Source organism: Monodelphis domestica, chromosome 4 (assembly GCF_027887165.1).
Source record: "Monodelphis domestica isolate mMonDom1 chromosome 4, mMonDom1.pri, whole genome shotgun sequence".
NCBI lineage: Eukaryota > Metazoa > Chordata > Mammalia > Didelphimorphia > Didelphidae > Monodelphis > Monodelphis domestica.
The window spans coordinates 111,917,487-111,945,473 of record NC_077230.1 but is presented as its reverse complement, the minus strand read 5'-3'; the positions used below and the strand labels follow the sequence as shown (position 1 = coordinate 111,945,473).

Here is a 27,987-nt window from a genome sequence, read left to right as displayed (position 1 = left end):
GCAGGCTCCCTCCACTAGTCAGTGATGATATTAAACAGGACTCACCTGGTGTCCCATTAAGATTTCAACTAGCAAATAGCAATTGCTATAAAAGCAGTCAGACAGTGGGAGCCTATGTTAATGAGACGGTTTCCCATTTTTCTCTTTATAATTCTGAGACCAAAAACTAATGCTTGGTTAAAAAAAAAAGTTCTTTATTCATACAAAGATGCAGAAAAAAAGAGCATAAGGAGAGTTGAAAATTCAACCATAACTAAGAATGACTGGTGTCAACTTCTCTGGAGCCTTAAAATTGTATTTTAAGTTTTGATTTTGTTTCACTAAGTGTATTTGACCCATTTCTTCCAATTAATATATTTTTTGAAATCATGCTGAAGAGGAAAAGCAAAATCAAGGAACTATGAGGGAAAGGAAACCATGACCCAAAAGAGGTATGTGTTATTCTTGGAATATCCATACCCCTAGAGAGGAACCTGCTAAAGCAACTAGTTATCTGTTGAAGCACACAGCTGAGGAGAGCCAGGGGATATCTGCCCATTTGCAGAAAGAATGAACTGGTAACCCTTTCTTTAGCCACACCCCAGTGCCAAGACATGACACACTGACCTTGGGACAATGGGAGAGGTTAAAGTGGATTACAAAGGAACTTGTATCACCCCCTTCCCTCAACGTGTCTATGATCCCTGGCAAGCCTAAAATAACATTTTTATGACAATAAACCAAATTTAAATAGTAATAATGACTATAAGTACAATGGAAGGTCAGAATGTGGGCTGAAGTGCTAGGGATAGAAAGATTAAAAGCCACAGTGTTCTATTCAAGAACTTAAGAACTAGAGGGGAAAGAGAAATATGGGACTTGTATACAAATGGGGACAAAAACTAAAATACAACAGGGCTAAGGGTGGACCTAAGCAAAGAAAGGGAGGCAGTACAGTAAAATGTAAAGACCACTGGCTCTGGAAGCAGCAAACCTGGATTTAAATCCTGTCCCTTGCAGTTTTCTTGGCAAAGATCCTGGAGTAGTTTGTCATTGCCTTCTCCAGCTCAGAGACAAAGAGGATTAAATAATTTGCCCAGGGTCACAGAGCTAATAAGTGGCTGATGCTGGATTTGAACTCAAGAATATGAGTCTTTCTGACACTATCTACTATGGAGAGTCCCTAGCTTCCTTCAAAGCCAGGTCAAGAGCCACTTCCTTTGTGGTCCTTCCTGATCCCATCAGTTGCTAGCCCCTACTCCTACCAATGAAAAAAAAATTACCTTTTATTAACCTTGTACATATTTTGTATTTCTTCTTATGCACATACATGTCTTTTCCTCCAAAAGAATGTAAATTCTTTGAGGACTTTTTCCATTTTTGATTTTGAATCACCAGTGCCTATAGCAGTGCCTGGCATACCGATGGTATTTAATAAATGCAAGCTGATTCATTACTTTAGTAAGTGTAAAATGCTTCTAAATAAAGGCTCTCATAATGAAGATGAGGATTCCTTGATTCCCTCCAACCAGAAGAATACAGGAAGTAAATCTTTCCATTTGTCAGATGCAAAATTGAGACCCAAAAAGTGAGAGAATTTTCTCAACATCATCCAGCAAGATCATGATGCTGTTGGGACTAGACACCAGATCAATCGGTCAGGCAGGCAGGCAAGAATCATTTATTAAGTACCTACTAGAAACTCTGAGTCCCTTCTCTCAAATATCTCATAGTCAAGTGGTGGAGATAACACTCAAATAGCCATGTGCAAACAAGATATAAACAAAATAAACTAGATATAATTTCAAAGGAAGTCTCAAGCATTATGGGAGACTGAGGTTTCTTGTAGAAAATAGGATTTTAGCTTGGACTTGAAGGAAGTCAGTAGGTGGAGATGAAGAGGGAACAAATTCTGAAGATGGAGGACATCCAGTGAAAATGAATGGAGTAGGGGCAGTTAGGTAGCTTGGTGGAAAGAGACCAGGCCTAAAGTTGGGTGGACTTGGGTTCAAATTTGACCTCAGACAGTTCCTAGCTGCATGACCCAGGATAAGTCCCTGAAGTGACAAACCCCTCCAGTATGTATGCCAAAAACACTCTAAATGGGGTCACAAAGAGTCAGACATGACTGAAAAATGATGGAACTGAAGCTAAAAATTGGGCTTAGATGGCCAAATGAGAAAGTCTCATAATTCTGCATTCAATATTACTCATCTCATTTCCTCTCTCTCTCTCTCTCTCTCTCTCTCTCTCTCTCTCTCTCTCTCTCTCTCTCTCTCTCTCTCTCTGTCTCTGTCTGTCTGTCTGTCTGTCTCTCTCTCTCTCTCCCCCCACTTTACAGTGAACTACCTCAAAAGACAGAGAAAAATGGCACAGTTTTAATGAAGAAGAAGAAGAGAGCGCAAGGCAGTTTACTAAATTTCAGGCTGGCATTTAAACCTACTCGTGTGGTTCAAACTCATTTACTTCCTCTGAAGTTTGGTGACAAGAACATATATTTCCCCCAAAATGTAGCCCATGGAAGCCATTGTAAATAAGCTGTATGAAAAATAGCACTTTTATTTACATGAAGATTTACCAGGTCCCCAGTCTTTTCACCTTGGTTGGCTGAGTCCTCTCCTCAGTGTAGGACTTGGTGTGAAGGACTCATTCAGCCCTATCTTTGACCAACCCTCAGATCACACATCTCCCTTCAAAATCTGAAGAAAAAAAGTAAGCTGCCTCCTTTGTGTCTGTTTGTTTTTTTTATCTGGTTTGTCTGGTTTATATCTGGTGCTTGCAAGATGTAATACAAAAAGGAAAGCTGATATCAGCTCATGGGAAATTTGGGGAACTTCTAAAATCTCCTCCAATGGGACATCAAGGCAATATGACAAGAGTGCAAAGGGCGCGGGAACAGGAGTCAGAAAATTGGAATTCTATTTTTGATCCTTCCACTCTACTAGTTGTGTGTCTTTGGGCATGTTACTTTATTTTGCTATAGCTCAGTTTTCTCATCTGTAAAATGGAGATAAGAAGGTGTACCATTTCTACTTCAGCAAACTCTCACAGAGCTTACATAAGATAATGGATATGAAAACATGTTAAATATCAAGATTTTATGCAGGAGCAACCAGGCAGCACATTGGAAAGAATACCAGGCCTGGAGTCGAGAGGACCTGGGCTCAAATTTTTCCTCAGATACTTCCTGGCTATGTGACCTTGGGCAAGTCACTTAACCCCAATTTCCCAGCCCTTACCACTCTTCTGTCTTGGAATTAATTCTAAGGCAGAAGATCAGGGATTTTAAAAAGGACTTTGTGTCAATGTAAGTTATTAAATAACAAATGTATAAAAATAAGCTGCTCTCCATCCCTAAGGTCCTTAGGAATGAAGGAGGACTTATTTTTGTACGATATTGTATATGATATTATACCCCAAAATAGGATCGATCACAGTGTCTATGCCCAAACAAGACAACCTGAGAAAAAGCACAAAACAATCTGTCAACAAATACATACCAACCTCCTGCTTATTGAAAATGTCTATACTGGCAAGATGCAAAATAAAGAAATTATCAGGATCCTGGGGAATATGATCAGCCCAAAAAAGCTTCCCAGAGGAGGTACATCAATAAATATTTACTCCTGGAGCTCCTGACTTTATCCCTTCTCCTTCTTCCTTCTATCTGGTCTCTAGGACCCAGGAGAACCTCCAGGGAACAACACAATAAATTGCTAGGGAGAAGATATGTTCTTCCTTCTCACCCTAGGGAACTTGAACTTTAGGATAAAAGGTCAACTCCTTTGTTTGGCATTTAAAACTCTTCATAATTGGGCTCCAACCTACCTGTACAGACATTATATAACATTTCTTTTCCAAAATTGTATATTCTAGGCAATTGGTTTACTTGCTATTTCTCAAAGAGAAATTCCACATCCCATCTCTGGACCTTTGCACAGTCTCTCCCCATATTTCCCCATACAAAAGGAATGCATTCCCTCTTTACCTACTTTTAAAGAACGTTAATATTCTTCAAAGCTCCACAAAAGGCCTCTAAGGTCTTTCCGGGAAAGATAATTAGTCAAAGGTTCATGAGAAATCTGGGTTCCCCATTCACCAGCTTCTACCTATTGGCTACCATAAATCTTTTGTCTTCTGTCTTAGAATCAATACTGTGTGTTGGTTCCGAAGCAGAAGAGCAGTAAGGGCTAGGCAATGGGGCTTAAGTGACTTGTAAGTGTCTGAGATCATATTTGAACCCAGGACTTTCAGTGCACCAAGCCACCTCACTGCCCCCCCACCATAAAGTTTTGAGTCATTTCCCCTTCACTCCTTTTGCCCCTTTTTATAGATTTGAAACCCAAGACCTAGAAAATTTAAGTGATTTTCTAAGGATACATCATTAGATAGGGGAGGAACAGCACCAATTCTCTTCAGTATCAATTTAGTGCTCTTTCCTCTAGTGTACTGGCTGATGACAACAGTCCAAAGACTTGGTGGGGGGGAAATTAATGGCAACTTGAGCTGAAAATAATTGCCCAGTCATGTTACAAATATATTTTTCTCTGTGGCAAAATGCATGTGCATTTTTAAAGAATTACAGGTTTTGAAGTGATTCAAAATGTCACAAGGTGCACAACAATTTTGTTGCTTGTTATAGCAAACCCTGACCACAAATAAAAACAGGATATTCTTGTAGTTTCTCAACCTGTCTTCAAATTGTCTCCAAACCAGCCCAAGGATTTGACATTGGAGTGCAAACTGATCCTGGATAGACTGTCAGACACATGCATACCCTCATTTATATTCTTTTTACTAAGCTAGAGTAGCTCCCTCTTTCCACCTGACTCCAACCTAGACTTTCAGCCTTGCTATATATTGCACCACCCTCCACACTCTACAAACCAGCCAAATCTCCTTCTACCACATGCAGCACTACATCTCCCATCTCCACACCTTTGTATTTGCCATTCCCCATACCTAGAATATAGTCCCTCACCTTCTCCACCTCATAGAAACCCTCACTTCACAATTCAAGCATCACTTTCTGCATGGTATCTTTCCTGATTCACTCAACTGCTAGTGTCCTCCCTCACTAAAATGTTTCTATTTACCTTATGTTTATTCTGAATATATTTCGTCTGCATATACTTCTATGCATACATGTTATCTCTCTTGATACCATGTAAATTCATCAATAAAGAACACTCTTATATTTATTTTTGAAATGTATTGCTTAGCACAGGACCTGGCATATAGTAGGTGCTTAATACATGCTTGATATTTGGTTAACTGGCTGATTGTTTAGAATTCATTTCTTTTGATTCCAAGTCCAGTGTTCAAGTCATGATACCACATTGCCCCTTATTCATTCATTCATTTTTTTTAAAACCTTTACCTTCCATCTTAGAATTTATACTATGTATTGGTTCTGGGGCAGAAGAGCAGTAAGGGCTAAGCAATGGGGGTTAAGTGACCCTTTCCAGGGTTACACAGCTAGGTAGTGTCTGAGGACAGATTTGAACCCAGGACCTCCCATCTCTGGGCCTGCCTCTCAGTCCACTGAGCTACCCAACCACCTCCCAGTCATTCATTAATTATGACATCCATTCAAAGTGATGAGAGGGAATGGACCAGAGACAAGTATCTCCAATAACCACTTATAAATCTGTCCTTTGGTTCCAATATCAACTGTATTTCTGTAGTACTACAAAGTTTTTGCTTAAAGCCATGGGTTTGACTTATGCCCATAACTGGGCAGGACAATGACAACTGTTGTGAGTTATATTTCAGTATCAATGTTTGAGGGCACAATCTAAAGTACTAGAAAGTAACAAAGCTGGCTGACTTGAGCTCTCTGATGCAAAGTACAAGAGGTGTAAAATGCAAGCACACTAGAGCAGGGCTGGGTGAGTATTTAGTCTATCAATATAAGGGATGTTTCAACCTATGAGGTCAGGCCAGAGTTGAGGAGTGGCTCCCCACCATTAACACTACTGACACCAGACATTTGCATCTTGCTTCATGGGCAGGTGGTACAGCATGGGATAAAAACTCCCTAAACTTAGAGTTAGGAAACATGTATTCTACTTCCTATATAATCTTGGGCAAGTCACTTCACCTCTATAGAGCATCAGTTTCCTCATTTACAAAATAAGAAGAGATATACTATCATGGGTTCTGATCCTGGGGTCTAGATAGACAGACAGACAGACAGACAGACAGACAGATAGATAGATAGATAGGTGGATGGATAGATAGATAGATAGAAGGATGATAGATAGATAGATAGATAGATAGATAGATAGATAGATAGATAGATAGATAGATAGATAGAGATGGATAGATGGATGGATGATAGATATATAGAAATGGATGGATGAACAAATAGATAGATAGATAGATGGATGGATAGATAGAGATGGATGGATGGGTGATAGATAGAAATAGATGGATGGATAGATAGATAGATAGATAGATAGATAGATAGATAGATAGATGGATGGATGGATGAATTATAGATAGATATGGGTAGATGGATGGATAGATAGAGAGAGAGACAGATAGATATAGATGAATAGACAGATGGATAGGTAGATAAATAGATAGGGAGGGAGATAGGGAGAGAGATAAGTACACAGATATATAGATACATAGACTGATGCAAAGATAAAACTGAAATTCAATTACATTGGCATAAGCTTTACCAAATTGACAGAGGGTCTGTGACACAAAGACAAGAACCCCTTATACCAGATGATCTCTAAGTTCCCTTCTAGTTCTATTATTTATGACTATGACATACTTCAAGGTCAAGCACACATAAAATCCCAAGGGAGCCAAATGTCACTATAAAAATGAGGCCATTCTAATCCCTAATTCCCATTCATCATTAATATCCACAGTATATAGGCATACACACACAGCAGGTCTAATAACAAATTCATTAACTTACTAGTCAATAAAAAAGACTAAAATGAAGTCACAAATCTCAAGTAAACAATTAAATGAACAACTTGTTTGAGGTGTAAACAGAGAGGGATTCTGGCCAATCTGTTCCTCACTTATTCTAACTTAATTGACAGCATCTATGTAGATGAGTAAATTGTTAAAATGGATAGGAGCTGTTCAGTGGAGATTCCTAGAAATGGAAAGAACTTCAGAATCAGAGCCAGAGGACATGGGCTCTGACTTTGGCTTGGCTGCTGAATTGGGGATGTGTTCCTAGAAAATTCAGTTAGAATCACAAAATAAGGAGGAGTAATTATTATAACAGTAATTACCAGTATTGCTAAGAAATGGAAGTATTGATCAGTGGAACAGAACAGACATACAACAAGCAATGATAAAAAGTTATGTTTGGCAAAAGTAAAGAACTAAGCTTTTGGAATTAGAATTAACTATTTGGTAAAAATTGTTAGGAAAACTAGAAAGCAGTCTGGCAAAAATGAGATATTGACCAATATCTTACACTATTTACCACGTTTTATATATATATATATATACATATATATATATACATATATTTTTATATATGTATGTATATATATATCAGCAAATTAGAAGAATAAGGAAACATATTAGCTATCAAATTTATGGATAGGAAATGAATTTATGAATAAACCAGAGACAAAAAGCATTGAAATATAAAATCAATCATTTTTATTACATTAAATTAAAAAGGTTTCATACAAATAAAGCTAATATAGCTAAGATTAGAAGAAAAACAGTAAACAGGGTAGGGGGGACATTTTCTCAGAGATCTCAAATCTAAAACATATTGAGCACTTTTTCAAATTTATAAGAATATGAGCCATCCTCCAACTGATAAATGGTCAAAAGATATGAATAGACAGTTTTTGGATAAAGAAATCAAAACTATATGTAATTATATGAAAAAATGCCCTAAAGCATTATCGATCGGAGAAATGCAAATCAGAACTACGATTGCCATTTCACGCCTATCAGATTAGCTAAAATAATAAAAGAGCAAAATGACAAATGTTGAAGGGGATGTGGAAAAATGAAGACACTAATACACTGCTGGTGGAACTATGGACTGATGAAACTGTATTGGAGAACAATTTGGAATTATGCTCAAAGAGTTATTTTTTTAGAAATCCTAAGCTTCTGTCTTAAAATTAATGTCAAGTATCAGTTGTATTTATACATATATGTGAACAATACACAATAATATTGGTTCCAAGGTAGAAAAGCAGCAATGACTAATACAATGGGGGTTAAGTGACTTGCCTGGGGTCACACAGCTAGGAAGTATCTGAGGTCAAATTTGAACCCAGGGCCTCTCGTTCCAGCCCTGGATTTCTCTCTACTGAATCACTGAGTTGCCCATGCCCAAAGAGTTATAAAAATCTATATACCTTTTGACCCAGGATTACCTCTATTAAAGTTATTTCTTAAGGTTATCAAGGGAAAAGGAAAAAATCTATATGTTCTAAAATATTTATAGAAGCACTCTCTAGTAGTAAAGAACTGGGAAATGAGGGGACGCCCATCAATTGGGGGATAAATAAATAAGTTGTGGCATAAGATTTTGGTGTAATACTATAATGCCATAAAAATAATCAGCAGGTTAATTTTTTTTTTTTTACGAACATGGAAACAGGCAGCTAGGTGGTTCAATGGTTTAAGAGCCAGGCCTAGAGACAAGAGGTTCTGGTTAAAGTCTGGCCTCAGATACTTCCTAGTTGTATGATCCAGGGCAATTACCTAGCCCATTTGCTTGGCTCTTCCCATTCTTCTTCCTTGGAACAAATTCTTAGTATCATTCTAAGACAGAAGGTAAGGGTTTACAAAAAAAAAACATAGAAAGACCTATATGAAATTATGAAGAGTTAAATGTGCAAAACCAATAGAATATTATATATGGCAACAGAAATATTGCTTCAAGAATGACTTGTGTATATCCACCTCCAGAGAAAGAACTGATAAATAGAAATGAGAAAGACATAGGATTTATATATACATAAATCTTTTTGGCAAATTATGTCTTCCCTGATGGGGGGAGAAGAGAGAGAGGGAGTTATCTGGAAATTTTAATGTAATAAATTTAAATTTAAAAAATAATAATGAAGAAAGTAGAAACATCACTAAGATCAATAATATCACACGTGCATATACATGCAGATCAGATGGAAGAACAGTCTCACTTCCTAATTCAAAAAAGATAAATAATAAAATAATTTTCCAATGAATAATATAAGAGAATTCTTTTTAATCTAATCTAAAAGTCATCTTGTCTATGACCCTAATTTTAAAGATGAGGAAATAGAGGCATTGAAAGTGAATCCCTACAAGCGTTGCTGTCTTTATCCGTGAGATGGGGGGTTTGGTATAGATGCTCCCAGCCAGGCTTAGTTGTTACTTCCCTTACTCTCTTTCATTTCAACCTTTCTCAGATAGGCATGTTGCTACCTGCTGGTTTCTCTGGGAAGAAACGAATTTATGGACCATTGCTCACTTCAGCAGATGCTGCTGGGCAGGCAGGCTGGCTCAGCCTCTCTGAATTCCACTGCATTATTAGACATTTCCAGCTGCCCTTTTGGTAGCTTTTTGTTTAATTAGAAAATAGATGATTTGGGGATGGTATGATGGTGTTAGGCTGGTTCACTTCAGGTTTTCTGTCCTTCACAATGTCACTGTGAGGTTTAATTAAGAGCTTATGGACCAAATTGCAATCTTGGAGTACAACGATTCCTTCTGAGAACTGCCTGCTCATCACAATGCCATTCTCTGCACATAAGTCAGCTCTGGCTACACTTTCCCCATAGCATTAGTTCCCTCAATCGCAATTATTTACCGAGATATTTATATGTTGTCTCTCTCCTTAGAATGTACCCTCCTTGAGGGCAAGAAACATGTTTTTACCTTTCGATCCCCATTGCTTAACACAGTGCCTGGCCCATAGATGTTTGTTGGTTAACACCAGTCCCACTACACTTTTTTTATTATATTGATATAAAAAGATCTTCAGTTTTAGAGTCAGGAGACTGGATTAACATTCAGTTTAACCACTAACTCCCCCAATGATCTTGGGAAACTTAGTAATTGGGAAAGCAGCAACTGTTTGGAAAAATGACTTCACTTCAAGGGACCTCAGTTTCCTCACTTGCAAAATATGGATGATAGTTGATGCTCTGACTACAAAATAAGCATATAATGAAAATCAAATTGTATCAGAGATGTGGGAGCAATCTGGAAATTTAAAAGCACTATGGCTGTATAAGAGAGGACTAAAGTTTGAGTCCATTCCACCCTCTGCCCCATATGTTGGTGTGTCCAGCACCTAAAGCTACAGAAATAATGGAGACTGATATGAGAAGAGGGGCTTCAAAATACTTCCAATTCTCTATTTCAAACCAAGAAACCCACTTTAATTCTCCACCCCTAGAGAAAAACTTCTTTCTAAAATCTGGTGAATATCAGCCTCATGTGGTCTGTAACCATACTAAAAGTGACAAAAAGGATGAAGGAGAAAAGAACAGGTCTCCACTCAGGAAAGAGAACTGATTGGGGTTTGGAAACAGAGGAAGTAAAGTAAATTGTATTGTTAGGGAAGGTAGGAAAATTATCCACACTGTTTATTGATTCAAGAAGGCATGACTCCAATTAGATAGCCTCTTCATCTATATAGACACAAGAGGAATAATGGAATAGAAGGGATAGAGTCCTGGACCTTGAACCTAAGAAATATGGGCTCATATCACATCTCTGACATTACCTCCATAAACAAATCATTTCACATCTCTGAATCTTGAGTAACTCTTTACCATTTATGCATTAAGTTATAGATGAATTGTCATTGACGATCTAGGAGGAAATATTGGGATACAAAAAGCCTCAGAGGGGATTCTAGATCATACCTGGTCCTACTCTTTGCCTCCCTATACTTACCTTTACTTATGGAAATCTGAACAAGATCATATTGATAAGGAAAATTTGCCATTCCTTCTTAGCCCAGACTATATGATGCCACAGACCATGCAACAAAGCTAGAATTGGGATCTAGCTGGGCAACAGATTCTGTCGTCCTTATATTTTAGTCATCAATTAACCAAAAAGTATTTATTGAATACCTAGTAGATATTCAGCTTTGTTCTTGACATTATGGGATATAAAGAAGAGCATAAGATAAAATCATTCAAGGGTGTCTTCAAGGGATTAATAGTCTTTTTTGGGAGAAAAGATAAACACAGTAAAAAGAAATCTAACAATACAAGTAGTTTTTCTTCCTCAGATTTCACTATTTGCATCATCATCAGAACTCAGCTAATATAATATTTAAATGGTTATAAAGCTTTTATCAATAGAAAGACAACAGAAGAAAAAATACTATTTCAGAATAAATCTCAATTCGAATCCTGACTTTTCTCCTTCTTCCCTAACTCTTGTGACTTTTAGTATGTCACTGTAATTCCCTGGGTCTTTATTCCCTCATTTGGACAATGAGGGCATTAGAGAGATGACAGGATCTCTAAGCTACCTTCTAATTCTAATCTACAAATCTAATTAAGTATTCAGTATACATTTAATATAATAGTTATCCAGTGTTAAGATCCATGAGGGCAGCAATTGTGTCATATCAAAACTACTTATCTGACCCAATATATAACATGGTACTCTGTGCAGAGTAAGTACCTGATACATGTTTGTTGAATTAAAGTGAATCGAGTGGTATAGAATACCTTCTCAAGGATTTCAGTAGAGTGAGAGATCATTGTGAGCTTGAATGAACAACTCAGGCTCCATAGGAAAAGGTAAGATTTGAACTGAGTCTTAAGGGATTGATAAGATTTTAAGTAGGAGAGAGGAGTTCGGAGGCAAGAGAGACAGCATAAGCAAAGATATAGAAGGTATGTTGGTTGAGGAGATAAGAAGTAGAGCAGTGGGAGGACAAAGATTTCAAGAAGAGAAGCCTCAAGACATGGTGGCATATATCTAAAATTCCCAATTACTAGAGATTAAAGCTGGTGGATTTCTAGAGCTCAGGATCCAGTTGAAAGACTTCTGAGCTGCTAGGAACCATGCTAATCAGGTGTCCACACTAAGCTTGAGGTGTATATAGTGAGCACACAGAAGCAGAGGGCCACTAGACTGCCTCAGGAGGAGTGAATTGTTCCCAGTTAGAAACAGAGCTGGTCAAAATCAATCAGTAAATGGGATCTGGCCAATGTCCATTACACTTTTGGCCTAGATGACGTGGAGAGACAGTCTCTCTGTCTCTGACTCTGTCTCTGTCTCTTTCTCTCCATCTCTGTCTTTCTGTCTCTCTGTCTCTGTCTGTCTGTCTGTCTCTCCCTCTCTCTCTCTCTCTCTCTCTCTCTCTCTCTCTCTCTCTCTCTCTCTCTCTCTCTCTCTCTCTCAAGCTTTCTCAAGGAAGGAGTGGAAGTTAGAGACATGTTGTAGCCCATATGCTAATCCAGGAAGTTTCACAATGTGCTCTACAATTCTCAGCTGGGAGAAACTACAGAAGGACAAATGATTACAATATTCTGAAAGTTCATAATTCAACAAGAGTTGCAAATTGCAAGTTAATCGCATCATCAATCATCCACCAAGGCAGAGAAAAAGCAGATTCCCTACTTCCTTGATGGCTTTCTTTCTCCCAGGAGACAGGGCTGGGAGGCCAGAGGCCCTTCTGACAGAGTACTTCAGGTGGGGAGCATATAATACCAAGACACGTTGCTCCTCTTCTAACAGAGCTCCTAGAGGATTTTAGGAACAGCTGACTACTTGCCCTCTTAGAGACCCACACATCTGGACAGCATCATCACCAGTTGGGAGGAGTATCTCTGCTGACCTCACTGTCACAGGTTTGGGATCTGTACCGGAATATGCAACTGGATCATCCATTTCTCTGGGTGGGCCTTTTGATGCTTGATTGGTTTCAGAAAATCAAGTATTTATTGAGCACTTACTATGAGATACCAGCTATATCTCTGTATGTATCATTCATGCATATGTGTATATTAGGCAGTCCTTGCCTTAAAAGAATTAACTGTATCAAGGATGCAAGACTAATAGAAATAGAACACATCTAATACACTAGACTATCTGTTACAGGACTAGTGTTACTATAGATCATAAACATAATAGGATTTTAGAGAAATGCAGGGGAGAACCTCTGTAGTCCAAACACCTTAGAAAGAAATTACAGGGAGTCATACAAACTCATATATGAGGAAGGGTAGATACAGAAATGTGGGACCCCTGGGTAGGCAGAACACCCCTGTGTCCATGACCTTTTCCACTAATTATTATAAATAAAATAAACTACAATGGTTTTATAGGTCTACTCTGTCTTTTCCAAAGTCAATTAGCTGTCTAATTCTGATCCAGAGCATTAGATGACATTTTCATTCTCTTTTTAAATTGTTTTCTCTTGCTTCACAGATGAAGTGATTGTATATAGGTATATTGGGCAGCTGCCTGAGCTTCTGACACACTCTGGCACTGGCTTTGTGTATTGGCAGTTTCATGGTTTGGGTAAATCCACTGCAAAGATGTCCCTCTCCTCCATTCTCCATTTCACCTCCATCTTGTTTTCCTGAGCCACTGACAGGAATGTGATCCCGTTGTAAGGATGAATTCTGTGTGTAACCAGGGAATGGTCTCATGCTTTCTAAACTGATACAGAAATAAGTTTGGGGGAAAAATCATTTTAGTTCCATTGAAAATATTAAGATAAACATATTTTGTCCAGTTTAAATCCTTTTCCATATTGACCAGAAGAAGCAAATGATATTAGTACCTAATAAAACTTCCCAATAAACAATGTCCTCTGCTAAATTGCTTCCCACACCTCCCCTTTTATTATGCCTAATCTTGGATGCCTTCTCCAGTCTCTTTCTAGTGCTTTCTTTCTGAAATTATCTCCAATTTATCTGTGTATATGTCTTGTTTGTATATAATTGTTGGTTCCCCCATTACACTATAAACTCCTTGAGAACAGGTACTGTCTCTTGCCTCTCTTTGCATCCTCAGTGCTTAGCACAATGCCTAGTATGGAGGAAGCACTTAATAAATGTTTGCTGATTATCTAACTGACTACTTTCTTTTATGGGGTGTATGGGGTGCTCAGGGAGGAGTAGTATCTCTGGTATGGAGGGCTTGTCATGCCCTCCTAGGGCAGCTCTCCAGCCTCTGACCCCCACCTGACACCCAGCTCTCACTTGTGGCTCCTAGTAGCTGCTAGCATGCGGCAGCGGCCACACCCCGGGCAATGGCTTCAACAGGCCAGCTAAACCTTGTGAGGGTAGCCATCGGGTCATCATAGACCCCTGGTGAACCAGGGCTTTGCTCACCCAGCATGTGAAGACTGCTTCAGTGGAACAGGTGGAAGAAACCAACAAGAAGGTTCAACGGCTGAGATGGCGATGCAGCAAGGCACCGTGGAGTGCTCAGGGCGTGTTGGAGCACAAAGGACAACACGGCCATCCAATGCAGCTGAGGAAGTCTCCAGGTGTAACAACTTTTCGTGCCACTGGACCCAGGCTTCCGACGGAAAGAGGGGGACTGTCTCTGTGCATCGACTTTTCCACTTACATCTCCTTCATGCACAAGTGTTTTTTGTGTATACTCATCTATATCACAGATGAAAACGCACAAAGACAAACATCATCCTCGGTTACCAAGAGACTACTACTACTTTCTTTTATAAAATGTGATTAAAAGGTCAAAAATGAAAGCTAAAATCCCAGAAAATTCACTTTAAGAGGTGACCAGACTTAGAATTAAAAATACTCCATGTCTTCTTAAGATCTTGGCCTTTCCCCAAGCCCTTAAAGAAAGGGGGTATTTATCAAGCAAATGATATCTCCTTGATTATATCAGGTCCAGTAACCAGTTGGTTAGACAGTCCTTTAGGGGAGTGGCCAAAGAGGGATCAAGAGGCTTTAGATTAATTATTCTTCAGGAATTTTCCTGAAAGATTAAGTGATTAGTTTTCCAAAAACATCAACAATTCTCAAGCTTTTTGTTCTTAGGACTTCTTAACACTAAAAAATTATTGACAATTCTCTCAAAGTGCTTTAGTTTTTAATGGGTTAAATCTGTTGACATTTATTGTACAAGAAGTTAAAATGTCTTTGTATTATTATGAAAATGGAGATAACTAGGCAGCACATGGATCAGGTGCTAGACCTGAAGTTAGGAAGACAAATTCAAATTCAACCTCAGAACTTAATAGCTATGTGTCTACAGGCAATTCACTTAATTACTGTCTGTCTCAGCTTTCTCATCTTTAAAATAAAGATAACACCTATTTCCCAGAGTAATCATGAAGATAAAATGAGATTTTTGCAAAATGAAAACTCTAAAGCACTATATGAATGTTATCTATTATTATTACCACTAAAATAGTTTTGCTGTGGTAGATCCCCAGAAGACCTTTGAACACAATTTTTTTCAGCTCTTAGAAAACATATTTACTAAAAGAATATAGTAAAAACAGTAGCCATTAAATATTCCTTCCCTGTGATCCCAAAATGAACAATTCCTATAAATACAAATGGCCTCTATAAGAAGAGAAGGCACAGAATAAAATAGCAGAGGGACACACATAGAAAGAAACCTTGTGCCAAAGTAATTCACAACTCTGCACCCCCACCCTTCTTTTTATTCTTATGCAATGTATTTTCTGGCCCAGCATTTGATTGCCAGCATTATTTGTACTCTGAGTCCACAACTACCTCTCCTTTCTACTGTCAGGAGAGTCACTCTCTTTTTTCTTTTAGAAATCTGGCAATTACTTTCTTTGTGTATTTTTAGTTTTAGTTTCAGATCCAAATTCTCTCTTGCCCTTTAGTTCCTTCCACACCCATTGAGAAGACAAGCAATATAATAACTATTATGCATGTGAAGTCATGCGAAACATATTTCCATATTAGTCATGTCGCAAAAAAACAAAACCAAGAAAAATAAAGTGAAAATCTCTTTCTGGATGTCAGTAACTTTTTTCATGAGTCCTGTGAAGGGTTAAATTTTGGAGGGGTAGTCGTTTGAACAAAAGCAAGTGTGCAGTTTATTAAATGCAAAACACTTAGTTTATTATTAAGAAAATATGGATAGGAAATAGGAAGGAGGAAAGTGAAAATAATCTTACAATAGCTTGTAACTATACCCCAGATCCCAATCCTAACTAAATTTCTCTTTAAAAAAAAAAAAATCTATCTGCCTCAGAGGGCAGTATCTTCTGCTAGGCTGAAGCCCTCACCTACTCTCCTACTCTCACTATCTTAAATATAACCACTATCTATCTACCTTATCTACCCAAGTTATTAATAATTAATAAGGCTATTAAGGCCTTAATTCCATTTTCTGTCTCCAACCAGAAAGAGTGCTAGCAGCACAACCTCTCCCCAGGAGACCCAGAGTCAAAAAGCCCTTTGCAACTCTCTGCAACTGACTAACTTCCCTCGGCCACACCCTTCTGAGTGTCACTAACTGACAAGTGGCACAGCAGGGGGTTGATAATTGACAACCTGCACAATAGGGGGTCTCTTATTGAAAAATATTATTCCTTTTCTTCTTAAATATAAGAAAGGAAGAAATTAATAAAAAAAAACTCTCTTAACATATCTTCCCTGATATCCATTGGGGAGACCAGTTTCCCCAGTGGATCTTTCAAATAAAACTATCCTATACTCTATATTATAAATGAGGAGAAGTACAGAGAGAAAGTAAAAAAAAAAAAAAACGAAACCAATTCTTGCAACATACAAGTATCAAATAATATACAATTCCAAATATTTACAGTTACAGAAATTACAATCACAAAATTCATACTATACATAAATAAAACCTATTCTTATTATACTTTACAGAAATAAGAACCTAAAGATATTAATTGAAATACACCTTATAATTACTATACACACAAAAATTAAACAAGAAAATAAACAAGAACTTTATATATACACATTATAAACATTTAATATTTACTTTATAAATGCAATTTATACATCTAATATTATGTGTCATATATATGTATATACATTATATATGTAATATATCCCCCCTGAGTTGGATCTTATCTCAATATATACATTTACACATTTATACATCTAATATATATTCTAATATATTATACATCTAATATATCCTCCCTGAGGATTTCTGGTTCAACATTTTTAACACTTTACCATTTACTTTACTTAGTTAAAAGTGTATTATATCTATAACTTTTCTATAATCCTATAAAAGCATTATTATAATTATTTTACATAAAAGCAAAAAATTATATAACATAATATATACAATAACAGTAAAATAACATAATAAAATATAACATAAATTGTACACTTACCCCTTACATTCCATTTCAAATCTTTATGTACAAGAAACCTTTATTTAAATGCAAAGAACAGTATCCTTAAAATAATGTTCATTTGTAGTAGTCCTTGTAGTAATCCAGCATTCTTGTAAATATTGTCCAATTGTCCATTTGTAGTCTTCTTCATGAATTTCAATGTCCGTAAAAACAGTGCCCAGTTATATCTGTAGTCTTGTCCTCAATGTATGCAACTAATCATTTTCGATGGCAGGTACCTTTTCCACATGTGAACAATGTATCCCTGCTGCTTTTTCTTCTATCTTGATGGTTGTTGGTGTTGTCAAAAGTATCTAGAATGGACCTTCCCAGGATGGTTGAGTTGCTCCTGTTCACTGAAAGTTCTTTATATACTCTGTATCCCAGGATTCAAATCATGTAATGAAAAATCTATAGGTCCAGCTTACACTATTGCTCCTAATTCTTGCAATTCCTTGAACTTAATCTGTTAATCCCTAATATATTCTGCAATTGTTGTGTCACCAGCTAACACTAAGGTATAAACAGGGCTAAATATCTTTGCTTGCATCGGTGGATATTCAAATATCATTTTGAATGGTGATATGTGCAAATCACCTCTTGATCTAGTTCTGGGGTAAAATAAAGCTAATGGCAAGATATCAGGCCATTTCCAGTGTGTTTCTGTACATAATTTTCCAAACATTTTTAGTTCTTTATTCATTCTCTCCATTTATTCTGAACTCTGTAGGTGGTACAGTACATGAAATTTAGGTGGAATACCTAGGCATGAATATATGTGTTGCAACACTGAATCCTTATCAATAAATTAATAAAAATTAATTAATAAAAACTCTTAACAGTCCTTTGGTATTCACATGAATTATTATATTGATCAGAATAACAAAATCTTTCACAGCTGATTCTTATTGTAATATTGCTGTTATTGTGTTCAATATTCTCCTAGTTTTACTCATTTCATTTTGCATCAGTTAATGCCTTTTCTAGGTTTTTTCTGAAACCATTCCCTTTTGACATTTCTTACAACATAAAAGTATTCCATCACAATTATATGCCAAAACTTCTTTAGCTGTCCTCCAATCTATGAGCACCCCTTCAATTTCTAATTCTTTTCCACCACAAGAAGAGCTGCTATACAATACAGTGATCCAAGACAATCCCCAAGGTCCCATGTTAAAAATGCTATCCACCTCCAGAGAAAGTACTGATACAATCTGAATACAGACTGAAACATACCACATTTCACTTTCTTTGTTTTTCTTTTTAAATTTTGAGGTCTCTTCCACAAAATGATTAAATGTAGAACAATGTTTTACATTATTACACTTGTAAAATCTATATAGATTACTTACTACATCTGGGAGAGGGGGAAATTTGGTTCAAAAAAATGTTAATGAAAAATTAAAAAAAAATAAAGAGATACTATAACCCTTTATGAACCTAGTAGCAAGCAGTATTGCTAGGTCAAGGGGTATGCAGAGTTTTATAGGTTTTATATATATATATGTATATATGGTATATAAATTTATATATATTATATAGCCATCATGTATACATATATATATATGTATATATATATATATATAATATAGTAAAATATGTCCTTTGGGTAGAGTTCCAAATTGTTTTCTAGAATGATTAGACCAATTCATAGCTCTACCAATAGTATATTAGTACAACTAATTTTTCCATATCCTTTCCAGCATTTTCCTTTTCTGTCATGTTAGTCAATTTGAGAGCTGTGAGGTGCTATTTGACCATGCTTTGAGAATTTCTGTATTAAAGAAAGTAGAATATTAACTCTGTTTAATTATATTTTATCATACTCTGACATTTTCCTTGTTCAAAATTCCTATAAATTCCTGCCTTGTCAAAACAAAGCAACATATCAAAGAATATAAGGAGATTCTTCTAGTTTAGGTATTTCTCTCCCAAAAATAATTCTTGAATGTATATTAATGAAAGCTCTTTCTGGCAGACATAGAGCTGTACTATAAAGGACAGTATTATTAGGTTTTCTTCCATACTGGATAACTGAGACAACAAAGTTAGAACCCTGAAGATGATTGTAATATCTTTCTATTTTAAAAGCAGGTATGGAGATGCATGTTAGTCTTTTGATGGTAGTGATGATTATGGGGTATGTGTGAAAGAGAAATATGACACAAATAAAATGACATATTCTTATTCCCAGGCTCCAATGGACTTTGTCAAAGTCAAGAAAGTTTGAGTTCTGAGAGGCTCTCCCATACCTGTGAATCCCATTTATTATCACATTTTTAAGAAGGAATGTGTATGTAGTGCTTACTATGCACCAGGCAGAGGGCTGCTTTACAATTATAAATTATTTATCCAGACAATAGCAAACAAAACTCAGAGAAGGTACACAATACAGATGAGACGATATGCCTGATGATACACAAAGAGGAGAAAGCATTAAAACTGACAGTACACTTTGAGGCAGTCACAGTATAGAGTATTTATCCAATCCAACCTCCATTCAGTGACCAAAGTGATTTTCCTAAAGTGTAAGAACAACTCTGCCCCACGCCTTCTTCAATAAACTCTAATGGCTCCCTATCATCTATCTCCAGGATCAAATACAGCATCTTCTGTTATTCAGAGCTCTTCAAAACCTAGCCTTTTCCTAATCTTTCCCAGTTTTCTTACGCCTTACTCTCCACTATGTATTTTTCAAGTCAGTACCATCGGCCTGCTTGTTAGAAAGAAATAAATAAACACAACTCCATCCCTGAGCTTTAGGCCTTTTTTCCCCTTGCCTGTCTCTCTTGTCTGGAATGCTTTCCTTCCCATCTCCATCTCCTAACTTCCCTGGCTTCCTTCAGATCTGAACCAGAATGGCTTCTACAGGAAACCTTTCCCAAACCCTCTTAATTCTAGTCCCTTCCCTTTATTTATTTCCTCTTTATCCTGTATATAGAATATTTGTAAATATTTTTGTGAGATTGTGAGCTATAAAGATTTGTTTGCATGTGATCTTCCCCATGAGATTGTGAGCTCCTGGAAGGAAGGGACTGCCATCTTTTGATACCTCTAGAGCTTAACACAGTGCCTGGAACATAGTATGTGCTTAGCAAATGCTTACTGACTGACTGAATTAATTTGCTCTCTTCTTCTTGTGTGTCAGGATAGAGATAATGTTTGGATTCCTTTGATATGAATGACTTTTCTAGGATCAAGGCCCATCACAAAGTGTGAATTACTGGAATTTGGGGTGTTAATTGAATCCTCCCTAATTTAAGGAACAGAACAGGAAAAGGAAGGATAAAGGGGAGATTGTAGCAAAGAAATTCCAACCTGGGTAGAAATTAAAATAAAAATGTTTTAACAATCCAAGATCAAGAACAAAGCAAGAATTATTCTGGTAAATCATTTGGAAGGAAAGGAATAGATCTCCTTTGGTCTAATGATACAATACAGACACAAGGATCTCATATATGCAAAAGTTAATTTATAGTAGCACTTTTTGTCGTAGCAAAGAAGTGGAAGGAAAGTAGACTCTCATTTACTGGAGAATAGCTGAACAAATTGTGGTATATGAAAGTGACAAAAATCTATTAAACCATGAAGGATTGGTTAAAAAAATTTATAGAATTTTGAGAAGACGTGTATGAACTGATGCCTAGAGAAGTAAGCAGAACCAGGAGAACAATTTACACAATGACCATAAAAATGTAAAATACTATACTTTATACTATACTTCTTTATTATAAGAAAATGTTCTTTAGGGATAAGGATTGGAAATGACAGAAATATATTTTTCTAAAAGGAAAGAATGCCAATAAAACCACAAAAATAACCAGACAGATTTCATGGAACTGATAGGGCCAGATATAGAACAAAGAATCTAAAACTTAAGCATGGTTTAAGTGAGGAAACAAAGCAAAGACCAAGAAGCTGCTACGTGGCTCTGTGTATAGAGTAGCAGGCCTAGAGTCAGGAAAACTCATCTTCATGAGTTCAAATCTGGCCTCAGACACTTATTGATTCTGAGAAAGTCTCTTAACCCTGTTTGCTTTAGTTTCCTTGTCTGTAAAATGAGCCAGAGAAGGAAATGGCAGACCACTGCAGTATCTTTGCCAAGAAAACCCCAAATAAGGTCACAAAGGGTGGGACATGACTGAAAAACGACTCAACAACAAAAAAGAGATTTTGGCAGAGTACCACGGTTTGAATTGTGTTCTGCTCACTCCTCTATCCTGACCCACTCTCATTAATGAGAATGTTGACTCTTTTCCCATATGAGGTATAGATAGAGCATATTCTCACCCCTTCCTTGTGTGTATCACCATACGCTGAAGAAATGGTTGGCTGGGCAAGAGGTCAATCTAAAACAAGAGTTAAGACTCAGTCTCTGGCCAAGATTAGAGAGAGGGATAAATCTAAGGCCATATTTGGTCATAACATTTGGCAGTGGAACAGCAAAATTAACTAGTCCATATGGGGACTAGCCATATGTCATGACCTTGGCCTCAGCACTGTATTCCTGCCAATGGAGTTGGCCAACTCCATACTCTGCTATAACTAGGAGTTACCCTTTCTGTGTGCATTTCTCAGTTTCCAGGAGACCCAGCAGATGGTAGAGAGAGCAATTCTAGAGTTTTCTCTGAGTCCTGCTGAGTTGGAGGCTTTAAAGAGTTCTGTAGTATAGAGGACCAGCATCACGTGAGCTGATCCTTCATGCCTCAGAGCTGTTGGAAGGTCATTTTCTCAGGGAAATCCAACAGAAACGGTTCAGCAAAGAATTCTCCAGAGATAATCCCAGAACAGCCTCAAGATGACCTAGTTATGATAACAATCTTCTTGGGATAGTACTTTAAACTTTCCTCCTACTTATTTTTTATATAGTTGAGTAGTGCTAGTCTTAGAAGCAGGGAGAGCCGGGCCGAATCATTTAGCATCATATAGCATCGTAGGCCAAATGGGCAGTAACTGGCAGAAGAGCATTTTCAGTCTAAATCATAAGACTGCGGCATCACAGCAAAGGAAGATTGATGAAATCACTGAGTACCGCCCATTCTTTTTACAAATGAGAAAACCAAGGCCTAGAGAGGCTGAGTGATTTGTCTGTGGTCACACAGCTAGGAAGTAGCAGAGCTATGATTTAACACTCTGTGTTGGAAATCCAAATCCAGCTCTTTCCCCACTATGCCAAGCTGGCTTCTTTTCAGCCCCGTGTGGCTTAAGCAACACCCAGAATTTTCTTCCGAGTCACAGACTGGCTTGATATGTGTTGATGAAGAAAGTTCTCACATCAGGAATCTCCCATGCTGACAAAAAGCACATATCAATGGAACATTATATTTTCACAGTACTCCTGAGAGGCGGGTAGGTCTAGGATCACTAGAGCCATTTTGATACCTTTGAAAACCCAGGACCAAAGAAATGAAGTTACCTACCAGTGCTCACACAGCTAGTTAGTATATGTAGTATAGAAGCTTTGACTAAAACCCAGTTTTCCTGACTCCTTTCCACACCTTGTTGGCTCTGCCCCCCACTGCACCTTCACTTCGCAATGATATTCCTCAGAAGGCAAGGCTGTCCCAGAAGGAAGGGAGCCTCCCAATGTCCCTTGGGCCAGCCATTCCAGATGATTTCCAGCACCCACTCCAGCTTCCTAGAATAAAATCCCTTACTTTTTTTGCATAAGTAACAGCCTCAGGACAGAAGGGCAAGGACTAGGCAAACAAGGTAAAGTGACTTGTCCAGGAATACTCAGCTAGGAATTATCTGAGGCTACATTTGAACTCAAGTCCTCCCAACTCCAGACTTGGAACTCTATCCACTGAGCCACCTAACTTCCCCCCAGCCTCTTATAACTCTACACTGGTTGCCTTGCCACTGCAAACCACAACCATCCCCCATTTCCAGTGACACACCTCTACCTGGGGTCTTGGGACAAGTCTATCCTGAAGGGATAATGATAAGCTACCTAAATTCATTCCTGAATGATTAACACACTCTGATTTCATGATACTCTCCCCATGCCATGGATTGTGAACTTCTGCCATTATTCGAACCTCATCCTCCATTCTCTGGCTTCCAGCAGAGTCCTGAGGCCACCATCCAGAAAAGTAACTCACATGGAGAAGGGGCTAGCTCTGTCCACCGATTGTTAGCCACCTGACACATAGAGGGAGGGCAAGATAGCTGATACAGCAAGTTAACCCAGGGAAGAAATGAGGCAGTTTGTGTCCAGCAAGCCAAACTTGCCACTGCCACCTTAACCATCACCTCTCCTCAGACCCTGACCAAGACAACCCGGGTCCCTGACTCCAGTAACTTTGGGAACCACATTGCTTCCAGGGACTTCCCCCAGCCATAAACCTAGAAGCAACAATATGAATTTGCAGCCTGCTGGCTGCTTCTAGAGTGCTGTAGCCCCAACTACTAATCCAGAAAAAAAAAAAGTTCTTACAACCCAAGTCACTGTGAAATGGTCTAGCATCTGAATCTGATACGCTTTTATGAGTGAAAATTACATTAAGCAAAGGCATTACCATCTGCTTTGCAATGACACCCCAAGGACCGCAGGATATATATTTCCATGTGTATTGTCTCTCCCATTAGACTGTGAGCTCTTGGAGAGCACAGACTATTCCAATACTAGTTACACTTTCATTCATACCCTGCAACTCATTGGTCAAGGGGCAGCAGTTGGAATATTTCTTACTCCCCACTGCCATTACCAGACCATCATCACTCAGTCCATCACCTCTCTTCATTTCAAGTCCATTCAATTTAAATGTATCCATTAAGACCATTAACTGTTATCTACTCTCACCTCTAGGATGCTTCCTTTCCTTTCTTAATCAGTTCAGAACTAAGATCACATACTTTCTCTCAACTTCAACTTCTTCCTTCATACTAGAGGTATCAATATAGGTATTCATATTCCCCCAAACACCCTAACCTTCCGGTTCCTCAACTTACTCATTCCTCACTCACTATAGCTACAGATGGAGATTATCAGACGCTTAATCTTGCCATCACCCATGAGTGTTCTCGAATGTTCTTAACTCTGAAATTTTTTCATCATAACCGTTTGGTATTCCATATCTCTCACTGAATTATAATTCCTAAAACTGTTTTTCATCTTCACCATGATCATCATCTTCACTCCATGATCCTTTCACTCCTCAATTCTTTCCCAGACCATCACCACTGCACAGACCACAATTTCCTCCCATACCCAACCTGACCCGGTGGTGAATCAATTCAATTCTAGAGTGTGCCCTTGAGTCCCTTCTCCCTTTATGCTATCTTGCCCTGCCAAGCCTACGCCTTGTATTGCTCTCATCATTTCCTGCCTTCATTCCTCTTCATATATACTGCTGAACAAAACTGAAAAAAAAATCACAAAACTACTTATACTGGAACAGCAATATTGTGGAATGATCAAATATGATAGACTTTGCTACACTCAGTAATACAATGATCCAGGACAATTTTGAGGGACTTAGGACAAAGAATGCTCTCCACCTCAGATGAAAATATATATTGTTTCACTTGCTTATTTGGGTATATGCTTTGGGGTTTCAGTTTTATAAAATTATTTACTTATAAAAATGAACAATATAGAAATATTTTGTGGGATAATACAGGTATAATCCAGTTTAAATTGCTTGCCAGCTCCAGGAGCTGGGAGAGAAGGAAGGAGAGAGACAATTTGGACCATAGAACTTTGGGAAACTTATGTGGAAATTTGTTATTACATATGATTGGTAAAAAAATTTTTAACTACTTACTGGGTCACATTACAAATTTATATTACATAATCACAACTGGACCCTCATTACAAGGTAATCCTTTTAAACCTCTCTAGTATACTTACTATCCCACTCACCAGAGCAGCTTTTCCAAACCTATTTGTCTCTCCTTAAATGTCTCATGGGTTTCTCTACTCTTACCCACTCAGTTGAAAACTCTGACTCATATTTCACTGAAAGAAAAAGATACCATTTGCTGGGAGCTCCCTTTTCTCCCCTCCTTTTCATTCGCATACCACTCAGATGACTTCTGCCACTAACTTCCCCTTCACCCCCTGTGTCACTTAAAGAAGTGTCCCTTCTCCTTGCCAAGCAAAATCCCCTATATGCATAAGTAATTCCATTCCATCCCACTTTCTCCAGGAGATTTCCCTTCTATCATTCTAATTCTCTCACTAATCTGCAAGCTTTCCCAGTTGTTTTCTCTCTTCTTTATATACACCTTGTGTTTCCCTCAGCCTCAGTTATTCTATCCATCACCACTAGCTATCATCCTACATCTCTCCTTCCTTTTGTGACTAAACTCCCTGAGGTCAACAATAAAGGTGCCTCTACTTCCTTCCCTGTCTCTGCTTTCTACAGCATGGCTTCTGACCTCATCATTCAACTCTAATGTCTCTCTACAAAGTCACAAATAATCTCTTAATTGACAAATCTAATAATCTTTTCTCAATCTTCCTTCTTGATCTCCCTGTAGCCCCAAAACCATGGGTTCCCCACAAGATTCTATCTTGGAGCTCCTCTCATCAGCCCCCATGATTCCATTATCATCATTTCTGTGCAGATGATTCTCAATTCCAATTATCCAGTCTTAAACCCTCTCCTGATTTTTAGTATTCCATCTTCAACCATTATACATCTTGAATTCAATGTCCTGTAGACCAATAGTATCAAATTCAAATAGAAACAAACTCCTAACAGAACAAAAGGATTCCTATGCAATGCATATTGACTTTGAAAACTCCATATTAGTGTTATCCAGACTGTATTATATTTTATTTTGTTACATATTTCCCAATTACATTTTAATCTGGTTTAGAAAGCAGTCAGAAGTATTATGAATCCCACACAGGCCACATATTTGACACTTCTGCTGGAGACATCTTAAACTCAACAAGTCCAAAACTGAACTCATTATGCTTTCCCCTAAATCCTTCCTTCTTTCTAACTTCCCTGTTACTGGCAAGGGCACCGCCCTCCTCCCAGTTACCCAGGCATGGGACCTACATGTCACTCTCAATTTCTCACTCTCATGCCTCCATATCAAAGCAGTTGACAAATCCTGTTGACTTTACCTTTGTAACAGCTAACGAAGGGAGCCAAAACTACTCTATTCAATAAGTGCTTCCCTATTACTTCTTGGGTAAAAATATAAACTCTTCTATTTGATTTTAAAACCTCTCATAACCTAAACACTTCCTACCTTTCCAGTCTTACACCTTCCTCTCTAAGGCCCAATGTTCTTTAAGCATGACACTCCACCTCCTGTCTCTATGCATTTTCAACTGGTTTCCTCCATGCCTGGAATTCTCTCTCCTCATTTCCATCTCTTGGCTTCCTTAAGTTCAGTTTTCAGCTAAAATCCCACCTTCTTCAAGAAGCTTTTCCCAATCACTCTTTTTTCCCCTTTTATAAAAAACCCTGGAAGTCCCAAGCCCCTGCCATGAAGAAGCAATTGGGTGGGCAAGGGAGGGAGCCAGCCACAAACTCACCCTGAAGCTGCAGAGGCTGGAGCAGGAGGCCAAGATTGCTTCAATCCCACAGCCAATGGCCTGGACAGTCCCAGAGCTCTGGAGAGGATCTGCTGCCCACTAAGCAGCTCACCTGAGTCAGCACCAGAGTATCCATGAGGGAAATGAGCAACCCCCATCCACCAGGGACTTCAAGCCCTACACTGAGTTTCATGAGTTCAGTTGCTGCCAAATCAAGGACATGGAACTCTGGGAAGAATAGCTACTTTGGCCTGATGGAACTGAAGCTGATTATGGTGGAGCTGGGGGTCCCCCAGACCCATCTAGGGCTAAAGGAAATGATCAGGGATGTGGATGAGGACATCAACAGCAAGTTCAGCTTTCAGGAGTTTTTGCTGATTTTCCACAAAGCAGTCTCAGGGGAATTAGAGGAAGACAGCAGCCTGGGATGACCCAGCTCTTGGAGATCCACATGGTCATCAAAGGTGTGAAAGCAGCTGAGAATTTCTTTGAAGCCAAAGTCCATGCCTTATCCATGACCAGCTCATTTGAGACTAAGAGCAAAGCAGAGCAGATGCACTGAAAGCGGGAGGACAGAAAACACGAGAAGCCTCTCTTCAGGGAACACCAAGGAGCCTTCTCCCAGTAATTTGCATAGGTCGAGTGTGCTCAGAGACTTGCCTTGATTTCTACCAGTTGTGCCTTACAAGTTGGCCTGGAGAAATGGCCAGCACCTTGTCCCCCAAGGAGTACCCATCTCTCCTTGAATGTCCAGTGTCTTTGTTATCCCCAGCACTGATGACCTTTCTTCATAAGCTTCCTTTGTGTTGTGCCCAAAAGTGAGAACCCTAAGACTGGAGGAAACCATAAGGAAGGCCAAAGTCAAGGATAAGAGAATAATTCTGAAAAAAAAAAGGGAACAATTGATTCCCTTTCTTACCCAAATACCATTCTACTAGTCATTGAAGGTTTCCAGGATTTTGCCATTTTCTTGGTGGCTTTTATTTTCCCTCTGTTCCCTAACTTTTAGCCAAGTCTTTTAAGGAGTAAATAATGCATGGTCATTTGACCAAAGGTAGAGCTCTTCCATTCCCCCATGTTCCTTTATTCAAACTGATTGCCTTTTTCAAGAGCCTTCACTGGAGGTCTACACTCTTGGCTTTGATTTTCTCTCCCCTTCTTCCAACAACTCCCAAAGGCAAAGCTAGGCTGTTCA

At 38.3% G+C, this 27,987-nt stretch overlaps 1 pseudogene; it reads left to right on the top strand.

The window, feature by feature from the left end:
* Positions 1 to 23,300: 23,300 nt before the first annotated feature.
* On the top strand, positions 23,301 to 27,420 carry LOC100009857 (EF-hand domain-containing protein D1-like; annotated as a pseudogene).
* Positions 27,421 to 27,987: the final 567 nt, after the last annotated feature.